This window comes from Osmia bicornis, chromosome 4 (genome assembly GCF_907164935.1).
Source record: "Osmia bicornis bicornis chromosome 4, iOsmBic2.1, whole genome shotgun sequence".
In the NCBI taxonomy this organism is placed as follows: domain Eukaryota; kingdom Metazoa; phylum Arthropoda; class Insecta; order Hymenoptera; family Megachilidae; genus Osmia; species Osmia bicornis.
The window spans coordinates 1,333,445-1,353,854 of NC_060219.1; the positions used below are offsets into that span (position 1 = coordinate 1,333,445).

The window sequence follows — 20,410 nt, forward strand, 5'->3', positions numbered from 1 at the left end:
TATAATAATTCTATTTAAAAGGCACGAGTTGACTTCAGTTTATATTTCTAAATGTTTAATACTAATAGATTTTATTCTCTTCTGGACAAGTTTCATCGGTTATGTTTGAAGCGAATTCCAACTTTTCCGAACTTCCTCCCGAATGTTTATTTTTCCCAGTTAATTCTTTAAACATTTGGCTCAAGGAACGATTATGTATCAAAGCAGAGTCCCCAATAAGTATCCTAGAATCTTTTTTAGATTTTTTGAAAGGCAAGACCAGTAAAAGAATTAATCGTAAATATAAACGACCCAGGTTGCTCGCGAAGGTTGCAAAAGATATACTTGTCCATAAAAGGTTATTTCAGAATATTCTTTTGTTAAACTATAAGTACCAGTTACAGTAAACTTTCGTTATATTGTACGTGAGCGATTTGACATTCACATGGATTTTAACTTCATACTAGTGCCACTGTTCTTTCTACCTTTATAGTCTACGAAAATGATACGTTTTCATCTCCTCTCTTCCTCTCAAATGAGAACTTTGGAAGCTTGATAAATTTTCCGCTCCTATAGACCCGTCGCGTCGGTGGCAATATAATGAACGTCAACAGTAAACTATCATGGTGAGCAATTCATTGGGGTATGGGAAGATTCGATAGGGCATTTAGATAACGAAAATGTTAAAAATGTTCTGAAAATTAGATAGTTCGTTGTTTAAGTGTTAACGTCATTCTTTCTTTTGAATCAACTTTAAATCAGGGCTTATTAAAATTACAAAGAGTACCAGGAGTCTTTAATGAAATGAGCTTTTTAGAATTTGGAACTAAATGAATGTAAGCAGCAAAGTAACAACGATAAAGGGTAACAGAATTTTTACTACACTCTTATATCTTTGCATATTATACAGTATAGTTAGGGTTTTTATATTACACTTAAGTACAAAACATGTAGTTTCAAGTATTTTTTGTATAATACTATGTTTATTAAGCAGTAGCAATGATTAAGAAGAGAGATTAACCTAGTTGACTAGATTACAATCTTGATCTGAAATATGTGAAGCTTTTAACTTCAGAGGAACTTCGGAAAAATAGATTTTATTACATAAGGTCTTTAGTGAAAGTTAAGTGATTCTGTTGTGTAAAGTATATAAGATAAAAAGGAGAAAATCTGATACCACTTTAAACCCGTAAATCAAATATTATTGTATTATCCGTTTAAGCACTGATTTCTGAATTAATTAAGTGTTGAATAGTAAATGCTGAGCCTGTCATGACCCGTGGCAATAAAATGTATACGAGGAGGCTTTGACTAATATTTCAAGCTTAAATTTTTTAATTAATGACAAATTGGACATATAATACCTAAAGATATAATTTAAAGCTTACGATTAGAAAGTTAAAATTAATAAAGTTTAAGATTAAATTTAAATTGTTACTTAAATATCAGCGGTCAATTTGTTAACAACGGGAATGCACTTCTTTTACACAACAACACACATCAAAGCATTACATTGTTTTTCTAATTCGATAGAAAAATAATCTCAGGTGGGGTGTGTTTCCACATTTTTCTTATAATTCTTATAATTGTAACTATTATTGGTTTTTGCCCATAACAAATTCTTTTCTAAATAGGTAATACATCAAAATCAATAAATACAATTAAAATAACAGTTCATTCATTTTTTGCAAGCGAAATTCACGATCTTAATATTAATAGAATGTATAAGGAACAGAGTTATACAAACGAATGATTATTTTATGTCATATTATAAATTTGTTCAAGTTTTTGCTGGTACCTAATATTTTATCTGAACTTTATATTTTTGTAATCATCACTGGACTACGGATGATTATACAAATGGAATTTATATAGTAGAAAGATAAAGATGTAGGACTTGGATAGAACTTTATTACATATGTCGTTCGTATATATATATGTATAGGTACTGAAAATGTATTTTTATTTTGTATATTTTGTGCATACGTAACTACATATTCATCTCAGAAAATCGTGATGAAATTATAGATAACAAAGATATCTCTAATTAAGTCAGCAGAGTTAACTACTAAAACTTACCAAGCATTTAAAAATCGTACTTGATAATTGTAGAAAAAAGTTTGAACGTAGTTTAAAGTAATTTTAGAGATAAATTGAAGTTTCAATGAGATACTAAGATAACCTTTCGTTTTTCGAATTTATACATTTATAAACATTACATACTAAACAAATTTAAATGAAAGTAAAATAAATATTTGTATTACTTTTCTTATTTACTGAAATAATGAATAGGATAGAAACGATAATATTCACAAAGTACACAATTGCTATTTTTTTGAAATAAATTTCAACTATAGGTACTTATTCTAATATGAAAAACAAGAATTGCAAATCGTTATAGACAAGCTGTTTGATTACGAAGGAATTGTGCAACATTAATACACCTATTATACTTCCCTATGACAAAAAAAACCGAAATAAAACAAAAAATATACCTATATGTAGAAGTATATGATATAAAATTTACACGATGTTATAGAGAGATAACAAAGTTCCAAAATCAATTTCGTTTTGTATATTGAACATTGTATAAAGGAGATGCGGGAAAAAAGCTGTATTTGTTTTACTTCCTCTAATATAATTTTGTGCGAAAATGGGAGACTCGAGTGGTTCAATGTCGTCGATAAACAAGATAAGGAAATCAAAACTCGCTTGCAGCTGTTCTAGTTGTATTACAGCAAGCAATGTTGCGATAACAATGAAAATGCAATTTAATGCTCGTTACAGGCCACTTCCCGTCTACACCTGCTAGTTTTTTCCATTATCGTGTTATTTGCAAAAGCCGAGAGTAAGATACTTCGTTTAATGGAAAGGTTGTCCCTCGGGAATACACGATGCAAGTGGCTTTCTTCTGGAGAAAAAGTCGAGTGAATAATAACAGCTGCAGCGATGCGTTTCTCAGAGCATTTAAACAAGAGATGAGGTTTTTTAGGTTAATTAAAAGCCGTTCGTCAAAAAATATTTACACCACAAATCTACAGGACATTTTATAATATGCGGACATAATTTAAAACACAAATTTGATACATGAAGATCATAAAAAAGTAGGTATAAATATTCATACAGCATGGCCAAATAACTTTAATTATCATTTTATATGTATTTGTTGTTGAAATATACAAAAAACATGAATTTACAGAATGAGACTGAAATATTTTTCAGTATTCATTCAAAATAAAATATTACATCTTTCTTTCACATATTCAACAATTGTTCTCAAATCAAATTGAAAATCTTTTAACCACTGCAGTTAAGGCCATTTTAAATAAGTTACCTAATTGCTATCCTCCATCTATCAGAGCTAAAGTAAGATTTCTGGGGCCCGAGGTTATCGAACCTTTGAGGGCCCCTTTGATTGATGAACTTGATTCAGAAATTGAAATTTATTCTATATAAAATTAAATAACATTGAATTGTAAAAAAGGCAACAGTACTAAAATCTAATTTAATATTTTTTGATATAGTAAATCAGGCCTGTCTAACTGCTAGAAGCGAAAGAGCCACTGCTTCCTCTCTTACCGCTTCAAACTTCCCCCACCATCCAGTAGTGTCAGTAGTGGGGCAGCGGTTTCTCGCTAGATGCTACAGGGTGATTCTCTCGCAATGCAACACAAAAGCCGTGCCGCACAATGGAACCCTTGCTATTCCGTTTCTCGTCTTCGTCTCAGCCATAAACACACACAAAGCAGTTTTGGGTCCGGCGATATAGCCCCTGGGTCTCTTTACTCGCAAAGCAGCAGGGTTCCATTGTGCGGGACGGCTATTGTGTTGCGTTGCGAGAGAATCACCCTGTATATCTGCTAGGACTAGAAATATGCGTCAAATATTGGAAGAGTCGAGAAACCAACTGGAAAAGTGGGGAGAGCCGAGCGCGAGCTCCGTGGTAGGGGAAAGAGCCATGAGTGGCCCGCGGGCCGCAGGTTGGACAGGCCTGTAGTAAATGGAAGGGGCTCCCTGGAAAGTGGGGTCCAAAGCTATAGCCCCGTTAGATCTTAAAAATAATATAAAGTACTACAAAATTTAATTAAAATTGGGGTTTCCTCCATGGTTGGCCGTCCGTGGGTGAAAATATCATTTTGTTTGAACTTTGTAACATCTAATATTTTAAATAGTATTTGGAATAGTTTTTCTTTGAATTTTACCCAGCTCTAGCCATAATTATCGTAGTTTAATTATACGATTGGTTAATTGTAGGATAAGTTTCTTTTCTACGGATATCATAAGTAGCTTTTTGTACTATATCAGTACAAACAAATCAACACAAAACGTAACGGAAAAAAATATCATATATCACGAATCACGAAACGCGGTTCAAAAAGTGTAATTTTCTCCGATAGCAACAAGATTACGGTATCTAACACCGGTATGTTCTTCATTATTTCATTATATCGCGTAAGCGTCATAGGCTTAATAAAAAGTGAAAGCTTAAAATAACTTGACAAGATTCCTCAATGCGGAGGAGGGTGGCCATTCCTCTGGTTCTTCCACGCCGCGCCGCATTGCTTCTCGCTTCTAGCTCTTTCTATCTCTGTTTCCCTTTTCGAGTCTATTCTCACCTTTGCTCAACAATCCTGTTCATCCACCTTCCTCTAAAATATGCACCCTCTTAACGTAAAATGCGATATTCAAAGGGTGAAATTCCTCATTCAAGGTCCGGGAATCGAGAATTCTGCAGCATAACGATGTTCGAGGGTATACGAACACTGCGTCTCCGAGTGTATCGAGATTAATTTTCGGCCCCGTCTCGTTAAATCTTCCTTCAATCGAATTTTTGAAATTTTATTATTTTCATGAAATATGTTTCAAATATTGAATTTTAGCGGTGAGACAGAATAATCAACTTGATAGAAGTTAGTTTTAATGTTCTTACTGCCGTATCTGCTATATGTTTGATGTAAATTTTATGTTAATAGCAAAAAATGTTGGGTTTCTGATTTCTTATATATACTTACAACCCCGTTACATCTGCTTTGTATTCTTTTTCTCCTTTTTTATTTATTCGCTTACATAACATTTAAAGCTTAACAATTTAAAAACCGGTCGGTTATCGGTGAGCGCTATAACAACCAACGTGTTAACAATTTCTCAAACAAATCATTGAAATTGCTAGGAAAATCTTAACATTATAAATTTCATTTATGCTGATTGAGAAATCTCTTTTTTCCTGTGAAACAGTAAACAAGTACCATCAAGAGCATAATTACTGATCAGAACCCAATTTTCGATCAATTTAATTATAAATACATACTGTGCTATTAATAATACTATTTAATAATATAAATTTGTTCCAAAAATTGTTACATAATTTTAGAAGATTACTTATTATTTTTTCCTTTATTTATTTATTTATGAATAATTTAGATGATCAAAAATTACTTCTTTTGCATTTTTTACTTTCAACGTTTCTAAATACAAAATTAAGAAATAAAGACAGATTTATTCGAATAATAAAGAATCTTTTGGATTTTGTTGAATTTTCCATTGTCAGATTAAAAAATCGCGATAATTATTCTTAAGTGATCAGCAACCGAGTTCTTCAGGGTACTAGCGTTACCACGCGCTTGTAGACCCGCGTTTACGTTCGATTAAGGGTGTACGATGCTATATTTAGTCATCGCGTAAATTCTCCTTAATATCTAATACTGGGGTGCTGGTACAGTGGTTGCTCATAGAATAATAAGATACTACCGCAATGAGTAGTTAATTACGGGAAGTGTTACACGGTCTAGGTTTAGGTCTTCGAGCTGCTTCGAGCGAGCGCATAAGTTAGCAAAGAGGCATTTAACGCGTGTACGGAGGCCGATAGGTGTAAGGGTTAAGTGATATGTATGGCTTGGGGGAGGAATTCGCTTAACAAAAGGGTCACCCTGGTCCCTAAAGGTCGTACAAGGGTTCTCTTATCTAGATTCGAATGCTTTACTTCGTCGGGAAACTACATCGAAATTAATTTCTACTTGTCGACAAGTTGGATTTCTATCTTGTAACGTAGCAGGGGATGCTTAAGCGGCGACCACCGTTCTCTTTGTCGCGTATTACGCAAATGTTTCTTAGCAGCCCATATAACGGAGTTGCTAACAGATTTATATGTTGTTAATTTTCTCTATATCCACCCATCTTCTGTGTTTACCTTTACACACTTACAATCAGGTTAATCCCTTGATCTAAAATGGTCTACTATGCATATCGACTGCAGGTTGATCCCAAACTGAGGATGTAAAATTGTGCTTCTGTCAAACGATATTATGCTACGTTATTGTTCTATACAGATCAGTGTATTTATTACAAAATTTTATTAGCAAAAAATCGTTCAAAATAGACAAGTATAATTGGTAAAGAAACATAGGTTAGTACAAGCTATGTTTCTCACCCTTGGATATAGGATAGGTATGCTTAACCTTGGCTATGGTTCATCGTCATTTTCATGTATCTGATTGTTGAGTTACACAGATGCAATTTCATTCAGATACGATAAAAGATGAAGTCTGAAAACGTTGCTTTTCTAATTGTATAGATAGTTTTGAACGTGTAACGCAGTATACAGTTTGAAAATATAATAAATTATACAATATATGTACTCTTGCTTAAAGGGTCATAGTATATCAACAAAAATTTGATGAAGACTTACAACATTAATTTAAACATTACAATAACAGCGGTTTTTTCGTATTTTACTTAATTAACTGTGTATGATAACAAATCTGTTCAATAATTTACTGAAAACAAATTTATTACAAAAATCATTACTAATACAGTTTCTTTCCGTCCACCCAAATATTAAGGGATACAAACGTACTCTTCAATTTTACATATAAAAATTCAATAAGCACGTAAACAAATCGTCTTCTTGCTCTTTGTTATATTACATTGATTAAAAGATCAACTATAGTTAAATAAATACTAATTACGAAGTATGAAATAAACCAGTCTACATGAATTACTTTAAAATGGCATTTATAAAAATTAAGTATCGTGGTTCTTATTCGATTTTCTTCGTAGATTTCCATTTATATTAAAAGTATATGACTTCTGATTCGGGATTTTTACAACCCACACATGGGTCACAGAATTTGTGAATACGAAATACTATGACCTGTATGAGGTCACAGAATTATGAACGAGTTAACTCTTGAAGAGAGGAACTTGGATTAATTGTGACCCAAACTTACGAAGCATATACATACATGGACATAAAGTTAAATGTACAATTTTTAAACGAAAGAGTTTCATATATTGGAAGAACAATTTTTAAAGAAATAGTGTAAAATTTAAAAAAGGTAAGTAATATTAAATACAAAATTAAATTAAAATTGAAGTTCTGTCCATGGTCTGTCGTCCGAAGGTTAAGTATCACTTTTACTAACCTTGGCATTCTAGTTACTACTTCTTTTTTGTTTCAATTTTTACATTGGAAATGTGTTCGTATAATCCAAACAGATAAAATATGTAAACGGTGGTCGTGGTTTAAAAGAATGAAAAACGAAATTCTAACCGTATCCATAATGGAATATATAAAATTTTAATGTTTTTTGGTCCTCACGCAATGAAACTGTAAAACTATATATGCAAGTACATAATGTAGATAATTTATATGATGTGATTAAAGATTACCAAAATGGGTAAAGATTCTGTGACTTTTGAACGATGTGTATTTACACATATTACACTGTGTGTTACTGATATGATAATATCAGCCTATTTTTAATTTGCATTTTAAATATCTATCACATGTGGTCTCAAGGAACCATTTTAAATCGTTTTAAACTTTATATTGCCTTGGGACAATGAATAAATTTAGTCTTAATTTGATAAATTGACAATAATTTGTGGAAATTGTCAAAAAAATTATATTACATATGATTGATGATAGTCATCTCGTATATTTTGTGATCATTTGCAATAATTCTCCAAATATAATAATGTTTGGAATTTTAATACTGCTAAGAGTTAAAATTGAAATATGAGAAGAACCATGTAAAGTCAAAGGGAAACAATTTGACAAAACATTTCCAGTTTAATTCATATAAAACAATATTTAAAAATCGACAAGTTGTCAAAGAGACACAATATTTTAACATGACAAATATTTCTTTGACGTTTTCAATAATTTATTTATCGAACAATATTGTAATTAGAAATAGTAATTAAATCGTTTTGTAAAATAATTTTTTAACCACTTCAATGTTCCAACAATATCGATAAGCTATTACAGGTTAATTTGTTTCGATCGATCGAATGCAGTATTCTTCCGATTTTACTTTCGCTGTTTTATCATTTTACGTTTATCTGCGTTATCTTATCAGTGCATATGTGTTCTGCTTTCAACGTAACAAACTATGATACCGACAAGAACACTTTTCCTTAAATGTAAGAGGAGAATATTAAATCACCAAAAAGATAATTTCAACCAAAGAAGTTGTTAAAAAGTTCACGTTCAAATAATTTCAAATACAAAAAAATTCAAATAATTTCTGACACAGAAGTTTCTGCAGTTCCAAATTTTGTTTCTAATACAAAAAGGGAGAATTAAAATTTATGCTATTTGTGTTTTATTTTTTACAAGAAAATAAGTTTTTTTTATAAAAAATGTTGGTATATATAAATGCCATTACAATAATTTCTAGATAAAATTTGAAATTGTCCTTTTTTATATAAGATATACAATTGTTTGCCAACTCAATACCGGGTTTAACTAATTTTTATGAAAATATGACGTTGGTGCTTCTTGCTCCAAGCCACAAATATAATACAGAAAATTTCCAACATTCTGTAAAATAAAGTTGATAATCATAAAAGACAAGAAATACAAGAATTTCATAGCATATTATTTTATGCAGCAAATTTGTAATATAACGCAATGGTTGAAATTTTGCACACAATTCAGCGTTTAAAACCGTGTAAAATAACCTTTCACTATGAGTTAGAATTACTCTGGATTCTTCTACTGCGTCAATCATCGGGTATTCATTTAAGATTTATCGAAAATTTATGAACATCTTGAACAATTAAACTTTGACAGTCTAACTTATCGTTTACTTTGCAAAACTGAAACAATTTTAATTCAGGTAACAATACATTAACTCTCTATCGTTATCATTGTTTCCTCAGTGATAAGCAATCAGCAGGTTTAATGTTTCGAAATAAAACGTGTAAAGAAAATGAAAATAATTTTTTATTATTACTGTGTGTATAACTTGGATCGAATTCATTTTTTGTGCTATCAGTAACGTATGTTACCTATCGTGAAGCGTGTAGAAATAAAAATCAATAATCTAGTCGTATCAAAGAAACTTGTTTATCAGTATGATTATGTTTCTACGTTAGTTCAGTTAATAGAGGTTTCATTGTGACCAGCTTCGATCTATTTCAAACGCGTGAGTCATGTACCCTGTACCGATAAATAAAATGCTGCTTCGACAATACTAGATACTATATACAATGGCTCACATTAATATTCGAACACTATATTTAAGTAGTTAATTCTAAATACCTCTATTTATAATTATACTAGAGAAATAAATACTCAGATTTTGAATTTTACGTTTATTTGATCAAGAACCGTTGACTTTTTTCTTATTAAGGAAAATTATATCATTCTACCTCATACTTTCCGTGAAAACAATTTTTTAGCAGAAATTAATTCTTTCTTTTGATTTTTCTGTGAACTGTGTCGCTGTATTCGTTTGCTTTCGAAATTCAACGTGCAGTGTCAGGATATATTTTCTCTGCAAATTCTTGGAATAACTCAGTTTTTAATTCAAAAGCAGTTAATTCTGGAGTTTTCTTTACATTCTTTAATAATTTTTCATTGATCTGGTGAAATAAGGAATTGCTATCATCCTATGATGTATATTCTACGTGATTTTTATGATTTCAATACAGTATTATATTTCTCGTATGAGTGACTAATTTTTATTTTCAAATCATTATTATAATAGAAAATTGAATGAAAAGAAGTAAAAGCAAGACATGTACTCCAGTAATGCAGTACGGTAGAGTCATTTTGATTCCAACAGTGTATTACATACTACAATATTTGAGTTGAATGGAATTCGGGATGAAGTTGAACTTGAGAAAAATTTTTTATATTTATTTGGATAAAAATATACTCAGTAGCGTTAAAGGGATTAACATCATATCCGCAGTCATATTCTTATTTAAATTAAATAGAACAGCATTTTACCAATACATTTTTCCCTTTTCTTGACGATATAAAACAAACTGATGTAGGTACATTTGAGAATACTCATTAGAGAATAATCCTTATTAGATTAATTTGCTATTACACGAAGCACGTAAAATAAACGGTGGACGACGCGACATTAGTATATTATATTAGTTTTTAGATTATACGACAGAGTTTAATTTTCGTCTATGAAACAAAACATTACGATCTCGCATGGAAAACCTAACATATTCTCGCTAATAATTTCAGCAGTTGATAATTTCATACAGTTATAAATAAAAACTATACTTCTATTATACGTTAGACACAATGTCGAATAGAATTTAACTGTTCTGTTTTTTTTTTTCATTATCCAAAAGATAATTATATTATAATTAAAAAATGAAACGTTTCTTGCAACCAGAATAAATACCTTATCGTAAGTAACGATTAGTTCTTTAACTTAATTGTAAAGCGGTATATCGAACAATAACCACTTAAATATTATAATATTCGAATGTAAATGAAAGCCAGTGTATGTACAAGGTGATTTTACTGTTCATTTGAATTGGCAAATAGTAACCACATATAATCTATACCATAGGATTAAATATATTCGTCTGCACTGTAACAGCAACCGTCATATCTTAACGCTATTTTTGACTTCAATAATTTATGGGATATGTTCATGATCGATAAGCAGGAAACGATCAGCAGTCTGGTAGCTTCTGGAAGAATGAAATCCGTGTAGCTACGTGGACGAATAAAGGTTCAACTTCTTTTCCCAGACGTTCGTTGAAGCAGAATTCCTCGGGGGCCACATTGTCGCTGTCAAAAGCAGCCACGAAGAGCGGTTAAAATCTGCGTGAAGTAACAACAATGCAATCCCATCGAAAGTCCTAGAAAGATTTTAGAGAAACCATTTGTGGAAATCGAGACAACCATTGAGGGATCCAGTTTCGTCGATAGAATTCACTCTTCAACTATCCTTTTACATTTTTATTTATTTTTAATAAATGTATTATTATGATGGGATGAAGAATAACATCCACTACAAATTATACTTTGTATAATTTGTTCTTTGTATTTTTGCATACTGCAAATTCTTATATATACGCGTAGGAAATGGCAGCAACTAGGAATAATAAGTATGTCTTACAATGTAAGATAAATACTTTTAATATACATATGTATGTAGAACATACATTATACCAAATACATGATATGTCAATTAAAAGAATCATGAATAGGATATTTGTTGAAAGATAGTGTTTTAACAAACATAATATTGATAGAACATTATTTATTGTGTTTAAATCCTATTAAATCATGTCATCTACGTTTTTGTCATCTAAACAGTGGCGTAACTATTAGGTCATTAAGTATGAAATGTTCGTTTTCCTTCAGCGCTTAACCTTACCTATTTGATTCAAGTGGTTTAATATTGTTGGAATACTAACATTAAACTTTGCTGCTAATTCACGCGTACTTAGTTTAAGATGTATCCGCTCCCACTGCAGCTTTCAGCTCATCAATATCCTCCTTGCTTTCAGGTCGCTCGCGTAGTTCATTTTGAAGATCAAAATCGCCAGATCGGAATTTCTCAAACTATAAACGTACTGTGCGTCCATTAGCCACATCTTTGCCAAACACTTCGTTGACACTTCGAGCTGTTTGCGCTGCATTAGTTCCACGACGGAATTCATATTCGAAAATAACGTGAATTTTTGACTTATCCATGGTTTACAGAATTTAATCTGCAAAAGGCAGTTCGACAGATAATCATAAACCGAAACGTGCGTCTGAAAGACTAAAGACGTACCTTACCAATAGAAAAAAAAACAAAGAACGATCAAAGTGAAACAATAGAGATATCAAGTGTCGAACTAGGTAGTTTATGTAATCGAACATTTCATATTTAATGATCTAATACAGTGTTTCCTCTTTTAGTGCATAAACAAGATAATAATAAACGAAAAATAAAATTCATTCATAATAAAATATAAATAAAATAAATAAAAGTTATATTATAAATAACATTTATTATAATCAATGAGAAGGATGAAATTGTTTATGTCGAGATGACAGATCATCATAATTTGGTTCCCTGGTTGTTAATTTTAATCTGAGATGCAGCAAACATTTTTCTATGTTTGTAATCGAAAAAAAGTAAACTGCTTGTTGCACCAGGCGTAACCAAAGCCGGGTGCAGCGCGTACCCCTACCAAACTCTTCCCGTGCCCCAGGGGGTACACGTACCACACTTTGGGAAACACTGATCTAATATGTAGATAGCAGTCAGGACGGGCCTGACTCCCCCAACCCCTCCCCCCTTAAAATATAAATTGACCCCTCAACATTCTAAAATTTTAAAAATCTAAAATTCCAAAAGTCCAAAATTTCAATATTTCAAATTTCTCAAATTTCAGAAGTCCAAACCTTGAGATTTTTAAAATTCTCTAATTTTTTATTTTTTGAGGCTCATCCAATAAAAAGTCTATATCAATGCATCTATGAGAAATAGTCAATGCAGTAATGATAACCAAGAGGCTACAATAAATATCTTTACTGCTTACAAGTTTGAATTCATTATCTATGCATACACTTCATAGTTACAGCATTATGTTCAAAATTATTATTTTAAGCTTGGAATTGATAATTCCCTATAGAAAAAAAGGTAATTATTTAGAAGTTGGTCCTCCTCACCGATTTTCGTGACCTTGAAATATGTTGTCAAGGTCATCATTCTAAACAATTTTTCCCTATACATGTTACCGCCGCTCGGCCTTAGTTTCCGAGATATTTGCAAAAATCTTTAGTTAAACTTAGATTACGAGTGCACTGTATTCTGGGAAAAATGGAGACTGAATGGTGATTGAAAGAGTGATTGAAGTGGTTTGAGGTTAGGGTTAGGGTTTTGTTTTTGATTTTTTCACGTTATAATTACTCTTTCTTTCCCTTTTTATATATTGTATACCTATTATTTATTTTGTGTTTTGTCAGAAATCGGAAACATTTCGCTCATCATGTCGAAAAATGCCATTATACGCTCATTAACATCATGTTGACGTCGGAATAAAAACTCAGCTATATGTATATCCCACGTAATGAGACGTACGAGTTCCATAACGAGGAATATTAGCTATCGTATCGCGCCATGTACGCTCTGAACCTAAACCTAACCTAAACCTAACTTAACCTTAACCCTAACCCTAACCTCAAACCACTTCAATCACTCTTTCAATCACTATTCAGTCTCCATTTCTCCCGGAATACAGTGTACTGGTGACATAAGTATAATTGAAGTTTTTTACGAATATGTATCTCGGAAACTAAGGCCGAGCGGCAGTAACATGTATAGGGAAAAGTTGTTCAGAATGATGACCTTGACAACATATTTCAAGGTCACGAAAATCGGTGAGGAGGACCAACTTCTAAATAATTACCGAAAAAATCTTCGGGTGCAAAGGACTAATCAAAGAGCTTATTTTTTGTCCGAAAGGATACGAAAACGCATGCAACCCATTGTGCATGTATAGGATGTCCCAGAAAGAGTGGCAATCCCTTAGAGAGATGGCTGCTGAAGTGATTCTGAACAACTTTTTCCTTCGTTAAAATGTTGACTCATTGTCAGTGTCCGGCCAAAAAAACACATGAAAAGATAAGGATGCACATCTGTCTAGTCCTAAGGTCAATGACTCATTTATGATTTTAAAGGATTAGAAATGTGTACATCTTTGCCTTTCTCGCGTCTCTTTGTCCAGACACTGATCCAAGACACTAGAGAATGAACTACCTGCTTAGCTGTCAGCTGTTCGAAAGCGAAACACATGTTTCGGAACTGCTTATACATATCTCAAAAACGAAGTAGCAAATTGTGTCGACGTACTCCCACCCCACTTGTTCATGACCACGGTTCGAACGTAATCAGTAGCCAACACTCTCACTGTTCAGCCCGCGCTCTACGCGCACTCTAATTGGACAGTGTTTTTCGTTAATAACTTAAAAATGAAGCCTTAACCAACATTTTGGAAAAGAAAAAAATTGTTCAGAATCAGCTCAGCAATTCACCTTTCTAAGGGATTATCACTTTTTCCGGAACAGTCTGCACACATATTACCAATCTCGGACCATTTTCTTCGCATTCACTCGCGCTCCAATGTTAAAGTCAGTCTGTGTTTCGTCGACGTATTGGTGAATCACGTTGCACCGCTCGTGGAAGGCGTAAGCATCGTTCGGTGGCACACGCGGAGCACGTACCACGTAGCCGTGATATTGTCACATGCCTTTAGTGCGAAGTTCCAAATTGTATCATCGTCGCGTACTGCATGTGCCGGCAGCGATCCTCCCTTGCAGGTTTGCTCGATTTCCCCACCTACTTTCTCGCCTCCTTCGTTCCGCCACTTATACCGAAGAGGATAATATGTAACACCCAACACGCTCGAACGATTCTTTTTCTTTGCGCCGCCGCGCGTTTCGCTCAGGTGTGTGTGTGTGTGCGTATACATATGCCGAGATGCGTGTTATGCTTTACCGACTTGTTCCGACGTAATCGAGACAGCACGTCCAGCATTTGAGAAATGAAAGTACGTCGCAGCTATTAGTTGGACAAACTGTTACCGATTCATCATGGAGGGTTTTCTGGCGAGATCAAAGTGACAGATAAATAAACAGATGTTGAATGAGTCACTTGCAATTGAAAAATTAATTAACGTCATGGAACACAAAACAAATGATAAAAAAGAAAATTACTGAACGTCAGTCATTGAGAGATTGACAAAATGCGGAACAGTTATCAATTTAAAAATCATGAATAGTATTGTGGCGGATTGTCGTGTCGTTTTTGGGAAAAGGTTTTCTGGGGCTTTATGTTTTGAAGGGCTGTATGTCGTATGCCAGGCCTGTCCAAGTAGGGGAATCCACTCCTGGAACACATGTTTTGGGTCCCCTTCCAACGCTGTTCCTTCAAGTAAGATGGGACTGTTCCGACTACCGTCTCTCCGTCTTTCCTAGCGGCGGTATTGTCTCCTCGGTCCCATCTTACTTGAAGGAGCAGTGTTGGAAGGGGACCCAAAACATGTGTTCCAGGAGTAAATTCCCCTACTTGGACAGGTCTGTCGTATGCGACCGAACTCGAGGGCTGGCAATAAAAGTGACGATTGCCAGAACCTCGGTTCGGTCGGAGGAATAACTAAGTGCCAGGGATAATGAAGCTGGTCCTTGAAGGCAGAGGGTTATTTTCCCCCCTTCCAATTTTCCTTTGGACGACCGTTCGATTTCAACAGAAAAACGGCAGAAGGTACCGAACAGTCGCCACGAGCACTACACACGCATTGCACCATCAACGCTCTAATAATAAACGTTATTATTACCCCACGCTATTTGTTACCCAGTATTTGAACCCTTATGCACCCACGTCACATCCTAAAGTATCATTGTTTATTCATTTAGTATATAAGGGAAACTGTTGTAACAATATCTGCCTAAGGACGATCGTAGCTATCGTAGCTATCTTACCTCACGGGCAACCTGATCATCCTTTAGTTAGCATACGGAACTGACTCCAAAATGGATGGTGGATTCTGGTGTTTATAAAATTCAAACTTTTGTTTACGTCGGCAACCACATAAAGATCTTTATCCATCCTTGAGGAAAAAATAGTAAGTCAAGGATTGGGCAAATAACGTACAAAAAAGCAAACAAGAAGCGAACTCGGGGCGGGTCTGTCACATATCCAGAACTGATGGGAAGCGTATTATGGCCAAATTTAAGCAGACCGACGACAGAGTTATGTGTTGGGCCCAAATATCGTGAAGCTTATCATTGTAATTAATATATCCTAATGTAGAATGTTAGGAATAAAAAACTTCACGATATCTGGGTACAACAGGTGATTATCCTTGATCCGCTTGTATTGGACCATAATACGCTTCTCATCCGCTTCGTATCCATCGTTTGGTACCCTTTAATTTCAATAGGGCTCGGTCATTACTGCATCTACACTATGTAAGTACTAGGCAGGATAAGTGATAGAATATTAGGATAGCGATAAGTTGGGATTATATACAAAGAAATGGTGTTAAAAAGGCAATGTATATATCTTGATACAAAATATCATAGCTTCAATTCCTAAATATCAATGAGCACATTAACCTTCAAATGGTAGAAAATGGTTAAATATGTATATAAAATTTTTTCCTTATTTTTACTCATGGAACATAATAGTGATATCAGAAATTATTTTGGGTAGTTTTCGAATGGGACATAAATTGTTCTGTTGTTGGCGGTGTAAAAGAAATTTGAAGAATAGCTTAGTGTGCTTTTCTGTTTAAGTAGAATCATTAAATGGTTAAAAATATGTATAATTTTTATTTTGTTGTCATTATTGAGTTACTTTACAAAATGGAGTTACGTCAAAGATTGATTACTGATACGTCGGTATGTTTCATTAGATAAAAGTCTACAAAATTTATCGGACGTTCAAACGATCACGTTTTCTCTTGTATTTCTCGATTGGGACGTAAGATATAAATCGTGTTTAAAGCACTTTACGTACGATTGTGTAATAACGTATACATCTTGTATTCTTAATACCCCTTTCCAAATTTATTCTAAGTAAAGCAGTAAGTAACTGAAAATGAAAACTTCTTTATGGTATTTAATCTAAATACGATTTTTACAGATGAATTGTACTATTCAACACCTATTTTAAAAATATTTCGAGAGAAAATGATAATACGATAAATTACAGCCAACAGGTAGAAGATAACAGATAGCACATTTAATGAAATGTTTTTGTTTAAGGACGTCTGTTAATAATTTTCATAATGATTTATACAGCTTTTTGTTAAACTAATAAAATGTTGGTTTGTTTCTGTGAATATTGATATAAGACGTAAAAAGTATATTATCTATTTGTCCTGCAGTGTATACTTAAGCGCAATGTAAACTTCCTTTAAGAGAAACATTCAATCATTTGCTTTCGGTTTGAAGGAAAGCTAGGAAAAGAGCTAACGTAGTTTCTCCTGTCCCTGCACGTAAAGAAAAAGGACGAACAAGAACACTGATTAGGTTCTTCGTTTACAATTTCCCTCAATCAAAGAAAGTCTAGGTTGCACGCGACTATACTTGCATGGAGGGACATTAAACACGGTGATTGAAAGGGTTTCTGGCATTGTGCAAGGAACAGCATCGCATTCGTCGATTTTACTCTGATTAAGGATTCTATGAACTAACTTACTATTGTGATTTATAACATAATTACAGTTCGGTACGTAGAATATTCTATGCGAACGCTGGATTCGAACAAATGTGAAAAATTCGTGCAAACAAAATTCACTTACACGACCAATGGAAACGGTTACTTCTTTCGTTCGTTAGTTGACGAATTTCCATTCGGTTGGTCGATGAAAACCCTGATGAAAACGCTTTTGAACGTCTGGTAATCTGTCGACGATAATCCTTTTGAGCTCTCTGTGGCGTACCATGCAGAACGAGGAAGGGAAGATTGTAGAAGCAGCAGATATTCATAGTAGTGCAATTTGTCAGATCTATAAAGCGACCGCGAAGTAGGTGGAGCCACTGATGGATACTCTGCTTGGGGAGTCTGGTAATATGACTCGTAACACATTCCCAGCACCATCACCATCGCCATTGCCATCGCCATTGTCATCGTCATCGTAGCAACATAAAGTCGAATAACTGACGGGACTGCATGAACCTGATGCTTACGTCTGCGTATATACAGGAATAATATTAAACGGAAACGAGAAACGGATCGATATCACGTGCGAGCTTGTCTGATACTTGCTGCGCTGAGCTATGCCAGCTCGTGTTCGATATAACGACGTTAACGTGCTCGGTAATTTGATTTCTTGCCTACGTTTACAACGTTTCCTATTGTTTCCGATACGTGCATCGTTGGGGAGAAATTTCAAACAAATACTGTATGCCTACCCACTAGCGCATCTCCCCATAAACAAGCAATTTTACGAACAGACGTCAAGAGCAGCTATGGGATCCCGATTTCACCTATCCCTATTAAAGTATTCATTTTTGGATGTGTTCATTTACAGAATATAATAGCTGCATTAGAACACAGAGTACAGTGGAATTAAACGATCTCACGATCATTAAAAATAGATAACTTTGATTCCATTTTAAATATTTGGTAAATATTTAGAATAAGGGAGCCACCTCCGGTTTCGATCACCTTGAAATATGTTGTCAAGGTCGTCATTCTGAACAACTTTTTCCCATACATATAATAGTCGGACCCTTTTAGTTTTAGAGATATTTGAGAAAATAACGCGCTTCACTTTCAATATTTCCAAGAGTGAATAAATCGCAACTAGGATCTCCTCTATAGTTTTGGGGGCTTGGCCCGCCGCCACGACGACAATAACCCCAAACCTCTTTGGGACGGACTTTTTTAAGTACTTCGAAAACACATGTGGGGATTAACGAACGGATAGTATATGTAGATATAAGCTTAATACAGACAACTGCTAAATGGAGCACATATTAGCCATTTATTCATTTAGACTTTCATTCAAGGGATACATAATTGCCATTATTTTGAAAAACGCATCTAATCTTCCAGAAAAATCGAAAATTTTTTGATAAATATTTAGAATAAGGAAGCCACCTCCGATTTCCGTTTATTAATCCCCACATGTGTTTTCGAAGTACCTAAAAAAGTCCGTTCCAAAGGGGTTTGGGGTTATTGTCGTCGTGAGGACGGGGGGTTTGAGGGTCGAAGCCCTACAAAACAACAGGGGAGATCCTAGTTGCGAATTATTCACTCTTGGAAATATTGACAGTAAAGCGCGTTATTTTCTCAAATATCTCGGAAACTAAGAGTCCGACTATTATATGTATAGGAAAAAGTTCGTTGTTCAGAATGACGACCTTGACAACATATTTCAAGGTGATCGAAATCGGAGGTGGCTCCCTTATTCTAAATATTCACCCAAAAGTTCATTTTTGGACATAAAAAATAAATTTGATATACAAAGTAGCACTATATCTTTCTAGTATGTATCTTTATTTTTATTTATTCTTATGATAACTTCGAATTTTAAAGAGATAATAATAGCTTGATTTTCTGAAAATTTGAAGAACATTTAATTGATTTTTTTTTATATTGAAAGAAAAACAGTACCTCTCTTATTATTACTGTCAGTAGCAGTGTAATTTTATACTCACTTAACCATTATTCGATAATAATTGCAGAAATAGCATGTACATTGCAAGATCTTTGGATCAATTTTGCTCCAAATAATGAATTTGTGACATGACACCGTTATTCACTTGTGTTTTTAATTAGCACTAAATCTACCGACACTTCATGTACTCCTATTCCTACCGTGAACGGTCAAATGACCACTTAAAAAAAAGACATGTTTCTTAACGCTTTGACTGCTAAGGGTTCTAGGCTTGAACGTTTTGTGTGTACGAAATAAGAATCAAGACAATAACACTTATTACTTTTCTTTTTATTCCATTTCATTTCTCAATTTATTTTTTCATTTATTTTTATTTTTCAGTGTTTTGTCATATCATTATAATGTGATAACATATGATGTGTAATTAGTAATATGCTTTGATAACTTTTATTTAATTATGATTAGTACAATATATACAAGAAATAATCTATGGACACAGATACGCGTCCATAGTCTGCACCGATAGCTTTCATCGGACGCATATGTGCGTCCATAGCAGTCAAAGGGTTAATATAGAGTGAAGATTATGAACAATTAGATAGTGAATAAAATATTTCCTTATATTTAAAATGCATTGTACGTATAACATAAGGAAAGTCATAAAGTTAAATGGCGTTACAATAACGTCGTATGCAGGAAATCTTAAACGAAATTTTAAAAACTCTCATTTGCCCGCACATGGTAGGTTTAATGTTAGTGATATAAAAATAGATATTACACAATTTTTTGAAATTACAAAACTGAACTTAAAATATAAAAAAAGGGTTAATTATTTATATAAGGAAAAGTAATACATGTTATATTAATAGAACCCTTTAAACATGGAAAACATGCATGTACGCTTAAATTTTAAATGTAATGTTATAATTTCTGTAAAAAGGGTTATATAAACTTAGGTATGTGTCTATATATGTGTATTACAGGCAAAATGTAAAGTACGGCAATGTATACAAGTGTAGATACTGTTAAAATTAACCCGGCA

At 33.5% G+C, this 20,410-nt stretch overlaps 1 protein-coding gene across 8 annotated transcripts in view; it reads left to right on the forward strand.

Moving 5' to 3' along the window:
• The window catches only part of LOC114877910 (CUGBP Elav-like family member 2), a 761,531-nt gene that overhangs the window by 142,688 nt on the left and 598,433 nt on the right, over positions 1 to 20,410 (forward strand). The gene's annotated exons all lie outside the window — the stretch shown is intronic.